Genomic DNA, 10,437 nt, shown 5'->3' with positions numbered 1-10,437 from the left:
TTGCCTTTTGATTTCAAATAGTTAGGACATTCCCTCTTGAAGTGTCCATGCCCGTTGCATTCAAAACAAGTAACACCTTGTGTGGATTGGGATTCTTTTCCATCTTTCCTCTTGAAATCCCTCTTCTCCCTTCCAGAATTTTGGAAATTTCTCTTATCATCAAATTTTCCATTGTTTTTGAATTTCAAAAACTTCTTGAAATTTTTAACAAGATAGGCTACATCCTTGTCAACCATATCTTCTCCTGACGAGCCTTGATCTTCCACCTTCTCATTAACGGTCTTTAGAGCAATGGATTTACCCTTCCGTTGATTTGGCAGCGACATTTCATAGGTCTGTAAAGAACCAACCAGCTCCTGCACCTTGATGTCGTCAAGATCCTTGCTCTCTTCAATGGCTGTCACTTTGGCACGGAAGCTTTCCGGCAATGATCGAAGGATCTTCCTTACAATCTTAGAATCCTCCATCTTCTCCCCCAAGTTAAACTTGCTGACAACCACTTCATTTAACTTCCCATAGAATGAGTCGAAAGACTCATCCTCACTCATCTTGAGCTCCTCAAACCGAGTGGTCAGCATTTGTAACTTGGTATCTTTCACCTTCTTCGTGCCTTCATAAGTTGTTTCCAGAATCTCCCATGCATCTTTTGCAATAGTAATGTGTGAAATCCTGTGAAATTCATCTGGAGACACACCACAGAAAATAGCATTTAGTGCTTTACTGTTAGCAGTAGATGCAGTAAGTGCTGCCTTATCCCATGTGGATTTGGCTGCTTCAGGTTTGGTCCAACCTATCTCAACAGCATCCCACACGGATTCATCAATAGAGCATAAAAAGGCTCTCATACGAACCTTCCAAAATGCATAGTTACTTCCATCAAAATATGGAGGTGCATTAAGGGATTGAGACCTATCCATCTCAAAAAGAAAGGGAGTCAAGGATCACACAATGGTAATGAAACCAAACAGATGTGTACCCACTCTGATACCAATTGAAAGTTCAAAAACGTGTACAAAAACACTTTTGAACGTTTAGACCCCCAAAAACCAATTTAATCAACACACGCAATATGTTAAACAATAATGTGCGGAAACTTAACATATGCTATAACATGGTATTGATTAAACAACTATCTAAGCCACAACAAAATAAACCACAGCAGATAATGTAAAGGCAGAGATAGAGAGGAAGGAAGATGCAAACACAGCGATAACACCAGATATGTTATCGAAGAGGAAACCGAAGACCTCGGCGAAAAACCTCTCCGCCGCCCTCCAAGCGGTAATCAATCCACTAGAAAATACAGTTGGGATACAAGGACAGCAATAGACCCTCCAAGCCTAATCTACCCAATGCACCTAAGCCCTCCAAGCTTCTTGCTCCAACGAGGTTGCGTCGAACCTTTTTCTTTTCTAGCTTTCCGGATTCCGCTACTTCACCGTAGCATCAACCAATAAAGATTGGCTCCTTCCTAACTGCTTCCCAGAACTCCAAACGACTGTCTCACAGAGATGATAATGGTGAGAACCAGGTTTGGTATAAAGGCCTCTCAAGGATTTGACAATGGAGAGGAAGAGAGTGAGGGATTTTGATGAGACTCTAAGGTAGAGATTGTGGGTAAAACAATCTGGTTTTTCTTTAGGGTTTCTCTCTCAAAATTCTCTCTCGAAGCTCTCTTTCAATCGTGGGTTAAAAGGGTATTTATACTGAAGAGGAGTGGAATGCGAAACGTCAGGTTTTTCCAAAACAGGGGTGGCTCGCGGCTTGACCTCGCGGCTTGACTAAGTCGCGAGTTCCAGTCGCGAGTTAACCGTATGGCCAGTTGTCCTGTTTTGTCCTGTAGTGCTCCAGCTAGCATGACTGTTCATCTTCCAGCATGCTTGGCACGTGTGCAGATTCTGGCGGGTTGAAGCCGCGAGTCCAGTCGCGAGTCCCAGCCGCGACTCTCTGTTTTCTTGCACACTCTTGAGCAATCTTCACACTATCTCAATCACTACCCTTACAACAATCCCACCTAAATACAGGGTTACTAAATGCTGAATTACAAGCAAATTTGGCACGGAATAAAGCCAATTAGATGGTTGAATAAATTCAACCTTACAATGTGTTTGTACCCATGTGCTTTTGTAAGCTTTTAGGGTTATGTTTTTATGCATATTTGTAGGCTTTATGGTGTGTACCTTGCTTAAGTGCAGCCTTTATGCTATATTAAAATCAGTACTTTAATCTAAATGTTCTGCATTTTGGTTTATGTACTGTCACTCTTGTGCCCTTGTAGGATTGTTCCTAGATGCATATGCCTTGTGTGCTATGCATTGGTTGAGTGTTGAGCATACAAGTGTCTTGCCTTGTGCTTGTTAACTTGTATGTTCTTGTGTTCATTCCAAGTGTGAATGAGCACTGTGATCACTACCTTGTGGTGTTCACTTGGTTGATCAAGCCATGGTTTGTTTATTAACTCCATCTTTGCTTGATCTCATATTGCCTATTTCATATGCATTTATAATTTTCTGCTTACAATGATCATGGTGTATTGTTGTGTTTTAGGAGTTTATGTTCATATGATTCAAGTGCTTCACAGCTTCTAGAGTTAGGTGTGAGTGAGTTTTGTTCAACTGTTCCCAACTCACATGTTAAGTCTAGAGTCTGTTTTAGGGTTTTGTCACGGAATAGCCAAAGGGGAAAATTGTAAGGTTGAATTTATTCAACCATCTAATTGGCTTTATTCCGTGTCAAATTTGCTTGTAATTCAGCATTTAATAACCCTGTATTTAGGTGGGTTTGTTGTAAGGGTAGTGAGTGAGATAGAGTGAAGATTGCTCAAGAGTGTGCAAGAAAATAGAGTGTCGCGGTTGGGACTCGCTGGTGGACTCGCGGCTGCAAGCCGCCAGAAGCTGCACACGTGCCAAGCATGCTGGAAGATGAACAGTCATGCTAGCTGGAGCACTACAGGACAAAACAGGACAACTGGCCATACGGTTAACTCGCGACTGGATCTCACGACTTGGTCAAGCCGCGACGTCAAGCCGCGAGCCACCCCTGTTTTGCTAAAACCTGACGTTTCACATTCCTCTCCACTCCAGTATAAATACCCCTTTAACCCACGATTGAAAGAGAGCTTCCAGAGAGAATTTTGAGAGAGAAACCCTAAAGAAAAACCAGATTGTTTCACCCACAATCTATACCTTAGAGTCTCTTCAAATTCCCTCACTCTCTTCCTCTCCATTGTCAAATCCTTGGGAGGCATTATACCAAACCTGGTTCTCACCATTATCATCTCTGTGAGACAGTCGTTTGGAGTTCTGGGAAGCAGTTAGGAAGGAGCCAATCTTTATTGGTTGATGCTACGGTCTAGTAGCGGAATCCGGGAAGCTAGAAAAGAAAAAGGTTCGGCGCAACCTCGTTGGAGCAAGAAGCTTGGAGGGCTTAGGTGCACTGGGTAGATTAGGCTTGGAGGGTCTATTGCTGTCCTTGTATCCCAACTGTATTTTCTAGTGGATTGATTACCGCTTGGAGGGCGGCGGAGAGGTTTTTCGCCGAGGACTTCGGTTTCCTCTTCGATAACACATCGCGTGTTGTCTTTGTGTTTGCATCTTCCTTCCTCTCTATCTTTGCCTTTATTATATCTGCTGTGGTTTTATTTTGTTATGGCTTAGATAGTTGTTTAACCTATTTCATATTATAGCATGTGTTAAGTTTCCGCACACTAGTTGTTTGACATATTGCTTGAGTTGGTTAAGTTTTTTTTGGGGGTCTAAACGTTCAAAGGTGTTTTGTACACGTTTTTGAACTTTCAGGATCAACAACAAAAAGAGCTACCCGCTCTGATACCACTTGATAGTTTTTAGACCCCTTAAACAATTGATTAAACCTAGGTAATTAGCCAAGTTGTTACTTAGTCCAATTAAAGAAGTCTAGGTTATCACAATATAAAAGATCAAATCATGCAAAGCAGCGGAAAATAAATAAGACAAAAATATGATCACCTAGGAAACCAAACCGGTAAAAACCTGGGGAGGATTTGACCTAGCTATCCTCAAGGTAAACTTGAATCCACTATCTTGAAAGAATCGAAGTTCATACAATAAGACTTACAAGCCCCCATGCTCGACTTCTTATTGCTACCAACTAGTAGAACTTACTGACACGACCACGTGCAAGCTCCGAATCCACGGACTCCTTCTTTCTTGGATTCACCACCAGCTACAAGCACACCCGCTTGTGTTTTCTTTAAGCTTCAATGGCAGCAACTAAATTGATCATTAAGGAGTAGATAAATCTTCTCCTTGAAAACCCTAAGTTTGTGTAAAGGAAAACTCCTCTAGATCTCACAAGAGATTTACACAAACCGTAAATATGAGCAACTCTAAAATGTGGCTAGGGTTTGCCTTATATACTTAGGACAAATAAGAAACCCTAAAAACGTTTTAAAACAACAAGGGCTGAGTTGGACGAATCTGCAGAAAATCATTCTGCCCGAACTTCGATCGATCGACCCTGTCTTTCGATCGATTGAGCCAAGCCGAAAGGCACAATGCTTCCTGCTTTAACTCGATTCCAACTTTACATTGACACACAACTTTGAGCTAGCTTTAAACACTTCTGAACACATTGTTTTGATTATGGTTTGCCAACAATACACATTAGAGTTCTAAATACGTAAAATCTTAAACTTTAGAACCTAACATATGTATTTAGAACTCTAATTTGTATTGTTGGCAAACCATGATCAAAACAATGTTTTAGAAGTGTTTTAGTCTAGCTCAAAGTTGTGATTTTATGTAAAGTTGGAATCGAGTTAAAGCAGAAAAGCATTGTGCCTTTCGGCCTGGCTCGATCGAAAGAAAGACAGGCTCGATCGATCTAAGCTCGAGCAGAATGATTTTCTGTAGATTTTTCCAACTCAGCCCTAAGTGTTTTAAAACGTTTTTAGGGTTTCTTATTTGTCCTAAGTATAAAAGGCAAACCCTAGCCACGTTTTAGTGTTGCTCATAATTGCGGTTTGTGTAAATCTCTTGTGAGATCTAGAGGAGCTTTTCTTTACACAAACTTAGGGTTTTCAAGAAGAAGATTTATCTACGCCTTGATGATCAATTCAATTGTTGCCATTGAAGTTTAAAGAAAACACAAGCGGGTGTGCTTGTATCTGGTGGTGAATCCAAGAAAGAAGGAGTCCGTGGATTTGGAGCTTGCACGTGGTCATGTTTTTTAAAAGGTCAGATTGTCTTTTTTCAAAAGGTTCTTTTTCAACACTTTTCAACCTTTTCTCTCTCTCCGACTTGGCTAAGGCTCCACCATCGATTTTTTGTCGTTTTCCTCCAAGATTTTTGCAAGGTTTTTGTTCTTAAAGGCCGGTAAGTCTCTTTTGCCCTTCCTTTTGCATTTTATTTCATGTTTTCATGCATTTTTCATGCATTGTTGTGGGTATTTTCGGCACTTTCAATATATTGGGGTTTTTGATGTTTCGAACTTGTTTTGGTGAAATTGATCAATGGGTTTTTGTTCTAGGATGCTATAATGATGACTCTTGTAGTTTAATTTAATCAATTTTGTGGTTTTTGAAAATTGGAAATTCTAGGGTTTGAAATTGATCCGAATTGGGGATTTTGTCTAATTGGGTTAAATTGATGAAATTGGCTTGTCAAATTGATGTATTTGGTCATTATTTTTTTGAATTCTATCATGTGTGATGATCAATTCGTCAATATTTTTCAAATTGATCAAGTGGTTTTCCAAATTTTGGGGTTTTTGTGTTAATACCCCAATGTTCAAGCCAATTTTGTGAGTTTGAACTTTTTGGACTTAATTCATTGCATTAGAACATGCATCATACCATTTCAATTTGTCATGCATCATATAGATTTTAATTCTATATTTTTTTTGTGCTAACTTGCAGTCTGTCATTGGTTTTGTGTTTTGTTCTTTTGCTCTGTGTTTTGGTCCTTATCTTAGCACCATGCCTAGGAAAACTAGAGCCAATAGGACCCCTTCCACTTCCTCTGTGTCTCCCTCTAGGGTTGAGGAGTTTAGGAATGATAAGTGCAGAGAGGCCTTTGAGAATTTGAACCGTAAGCGTAAGATTTGGGCTGAGCGAGCTGTGGTCTTAGATGAGCTTGATCTGGCCATTAGGGCCAATTTTGAGTCTAGAGGTTGGTTGCCTCTCTTAGAGATAGATCATCCACCCCCGACCGCCCTGATTAGAGAGTTCTTCTCAAACCTCTCTTGCCATGTCTATGATTCCAACACCCTTGTTAGGAGTTGGATACGAGGTGTTGAGTTCACCATTACCCCTAGGGTAGTGGCTGAGGCTTTTGGGTTCCGGTTGTTCGGGAGCCTGACTATCCCTATGATGAGTCACCCTCATTAGATGTAGTCATGTCATACATCACTGGGTCATCTATCCAGTGGGGTTCTGATCCTCGGATCACATCCGCTGATATTACCGAGACTGCCTATTTCTTCTTTAGGATAGTGTGTCATTCGTTGTGGCCTATTTCTCACTTCCACACCATCCCTTTAGAGCGATGTGTGTTTTTGTATGCTTTTGTTTCTGGAGCGTCTATCAGTTTTACTCACTCGTTCCTTCGTTCTTTGAACGAGGTTCATAGGAGTTTTGCCGTAGGGCAAGCGCTGATTCATCCTATTTTCATTCATAGGATTTTGCTCTTTTTAGGTCTAGATGGTTTTCCATCTGGTGAGTCTGTTCATGTTGTTGCTCCCATCGGTGCCACCTTTCTTCGTCAGAGGGCTGCTCACTTGCGAGTTGCTCCTTCTCGTCCTAGAGGTGCGTCATCTAGTGGTGTTCCCCCTTCTCCCTCTTTTACAGGTGTTGATGCTGCTGAGACATCAGGTGCTGCTGCTGATGATGATGTTCCTCCACCGACTGCTTCGGATGATTCAAACATTCGTCGCACGTTGGATCATGTCTTGACCGTTCAGGCGGCTCATGGACAGATTTTGGTGGACATGCTCGATGAGATTCGTGCCTTGCGTGCGGAGTTGGCGTAGTTTATACCACCTCCCTTTTGATGATGGATTTTGTTTGCCCTTTGGCATTTCGTCACAAAAAGGGGGAGTACTTTGTAGAGTTTTTGCTTTCAGAGGGAGTTTTATTTATTTTGGTTGGAGCTTGTGGAGTTTAGATTGTATTTAGATGCTTCACTTTGTACTTTACATTTTTAGCTCTTGCCATGTTTTTGATGGGATATTCATGTTAGGGGGAGTTTTATGTTTTGTTGGTACTTTATATGTTTCTTGTTTCAAACTGCTTATTGATTTATATTTATGAGTTATTCATTGATATTTGTCTTTATTTGTGTGTTGTTTGAAATCAAGAAGTTATTTTGTTTACTTGTATTGTTTCCACACATGTGGTTATACATTTTGTTTAGTGTTTCAGGAAATATATAGGTTGATTCAATTGAGCTGCTGTCTACACTTGCAACTGATGGATAGTAGTTAGGATTGAATTTATTTTATGAGCATTATTTTGTAAAGGGCTTTTTATTTTGTAAACTTTGAGCTTTTAGTTGTGTTTTGTCACGGATTGCCAAAGGGGGAGTTTGTTAGGTTCTAAAGTCTTAGGGTTTTATGTATTTAGAAGTCTAATTTGTATTGTTGGCAAACCATGATTAAAACAATGTTTTAGAAGTGTTTTAGTCTAGCTCAAAGTTGTGATTTTATGTAAAGTTGGAATCGAGTTAAAGCAGGAAAGCATTGTGCCTTTCAGCCTAGCTCGATCAATCGAAAGACAGGCTTGATCGATCGAAACTCAGGCAGAATGATTTTCTGCAGATTTTTACAACTCAGCCCTAAGTGTTTTAAAACATTTTTAGGGTTTCTTATTTGTCCTAAGTATAAAAGGTAAACCCTAGCCACGTTTTAGTGTTGCTCATAATTGCGGTTTGTGTAAATCTCTTGTGAGATCTAGATGAGCTTTCCTTTACACAAACTTAGGGTTTTCAAGGAGAAGATTTATCTACGCCTTGATGATTAATTCAGTTGCTGCCATTGAAGTTTAAAGAAAACACAAGTGGGTGTGCTTGTATCTGGTGGTGAATCTAAGAAAGAAGGAGTCTGTGGATTCGAAACTTACACGTGGTCGTGTCAGTAAGTTCTACTGGTTGGTAGCAATAAGAAGTCGAGCGTGGGGGCTTGTAAGTCTTATTGTATGAACTTCGATTCTTTCAAGATAGTGGATTCAAGTTTACCTTGAGGATAGCTAGGTCAAATCCTCTCTAAGTTTTTACTGGTTTGGTTTCCTGGGTGATCAAATCTTGTGTTATTTATTTTCTGCTACTTTGCATGATTTGATCTTTATTTTTGTGATAATCTAAACTTGTTTAATTGGACTAAGTAACAACTTGGCTAATTACCTAGGTTAAATCAATTGTTTAAGGGGTCTAAAAACCATCAATTTCTTTTTCTAGATTTTTGGCGGCATGAGCTCTCAGTTACCAAGTAGCTAGGAATGCTGAGAATGAATTTTTACAATTTTTTTAATTTGTCACTGAGAATGAATTGTTAGTTCAGTGAATTTGGGTTTGATTTAGAGGTGGCTCGGTGTTTTTGAAAGTATATTTGTAAAAAAATTGTGGGTCTGTGAATATGATCTTACATTAGACATTTTTATTGATTTGGTGGTGGCAGTGGTATTGAACTTGGACTTTTTTTTTTTTTTTTGCATACAGGTTTGCATTAGTGAATTAAACTTATCTTCTAATGAGATTAGATTTTATACTCCAATATTTGTTTCTATGATTGATTACAGACCACAGTTTGATATTTTGGTTTTCTGATTACAAAATATATTCCTTCTTTCATTTATTTATGTGCCCTATATAGGGGCTGTCTTATTGTTTGATTTATTTTTTCACTTGATATATCAAAATTTTGTAGATGCAACGACCTTTTTCTGGGTTACTAATATTCCAATCTAACTAGATTGTAATAAAGCTTTAGCATTTTTTTAAAAGCATGTTGAGTATGTTACTTTTGAGAAAACTGGTAGTAATAATGCATTTATTTGTTTAATGACAGGCAAATATTAATTTTGAAATATCAAAGGGTGTGGTTGAATGGATCAGAGAGCTTGATGATAGACTTATAGACATATTAAAGCATTTGAAGGTCTGGATAAGCCATAAAAAGTTGGAGGTTACTTTTAACTTTGTGCCTAGATAGAATAAACCACTCAAATTTCTTATATTGGTGTACTGTTTTAAGAGCTTTGAGCTTTTATAGGACTTTGAACTTCTGTTAATATTCATGTATTACCTAAGGTTTTTTTTTTTTTTTTTTTTTTTTTTTTTTTTTTTTTTTTTGTATGGAAACTTCCATATGGATCTAACATTTCTTTACTGTTATATATTTTTTAATTATGTTTTAATTAGTTGAATTTTTTCCTTGAATTAGAAGCATATAAGTTTGTGAATGAATAAGAAAACTTACTTTGTTCTGTATAACCAAATTTGTAGTCCAACTTGCAATAGATTTTGATTGCAAGGAGATATGGGTACACTTTTTGCAATTTCATATTCTGCCTTGCTGTTACAACTCCCCATACACTTTCAATAACGCAATGAATCTATGTATAAAAAAATTAAAAAAAACAAAAAAAAAACAATTGGTGTATTGTTTACTATAGATTATGATCAAACTTTGTGGTTTATATGCATTTATGATTTATTTATTTATTTAAATTTTATAGTTTCTTATCAAGCTTTTAAGATACATTTACTTTGTGCAGTGTATAAGTGTTGGGGTTGAACGGAATCTACAAAGGTCTATATTTGTTCCTCACAAAAGGGACATGATAGGCGGAAAATAAAAAGGGAAAACAATATTTGGTCGATTGGAAAGGAGCAAGAACAAAAAGATCAACTGAGATATGAAATGAGCATTGAGCACATAACCACACAAAAAGCAATGTAGAGGCACATTGGAATTCAAAAGGAAAAAAAGTTAGCTGATGCTGAATTAGCATCTTCAAATGCACTTGGTTGGATTGCTTTAGATTTAGATATCTGAGTTAGATTTGGTTAAATTAGTTTTTGGTATCTGCCTATGGCGTTTGTAATTAGATTTGTAAATAGAGATATGTGTTGGGTGTTTAGTACATGGTAAAAGTGTATTTAAATATTATTAAAAAAAAAATTCTTTCTAATAAATATAAATAAAAAGTTTCCCGCACATAGTGCGGGTTAAGGATATTGCGACACATAGGAAAAAAGCCCATCTAAAAAACTGACATGTTGACTATTAAAAAGCCAAACATTATATTGATTAGGTTACACTAAAAACACTATTTAATAGCCTCTCAATATAAAAAGAAAATTAATCGGCCAAAATACAATGAAAAGAAAGGCTTGCTACACGAAGAAGGAGAGAGAATAGAGTTTGTATTCGTAAGCAAAGAGTTTCCTGCCTCCACTAGTA

The sequence above is a fragment of the Quercus robur genome, chromosome 7, assembly GCF_932294415.1.
Source record: "Quercus robur chromosome 7, dhQueRobu3.1, whole genome shotgun sequence".
Classification (NCBI taxonomy): domain Eukaryota; kingdom Viridiplantae; phylum Streptophyta; class Magnoliopsida; order Fagales; family Fagaceae; genus Quercus; species Quercus robur.
Note: the sequence above shows the minus strand (reverse complement) of the source record.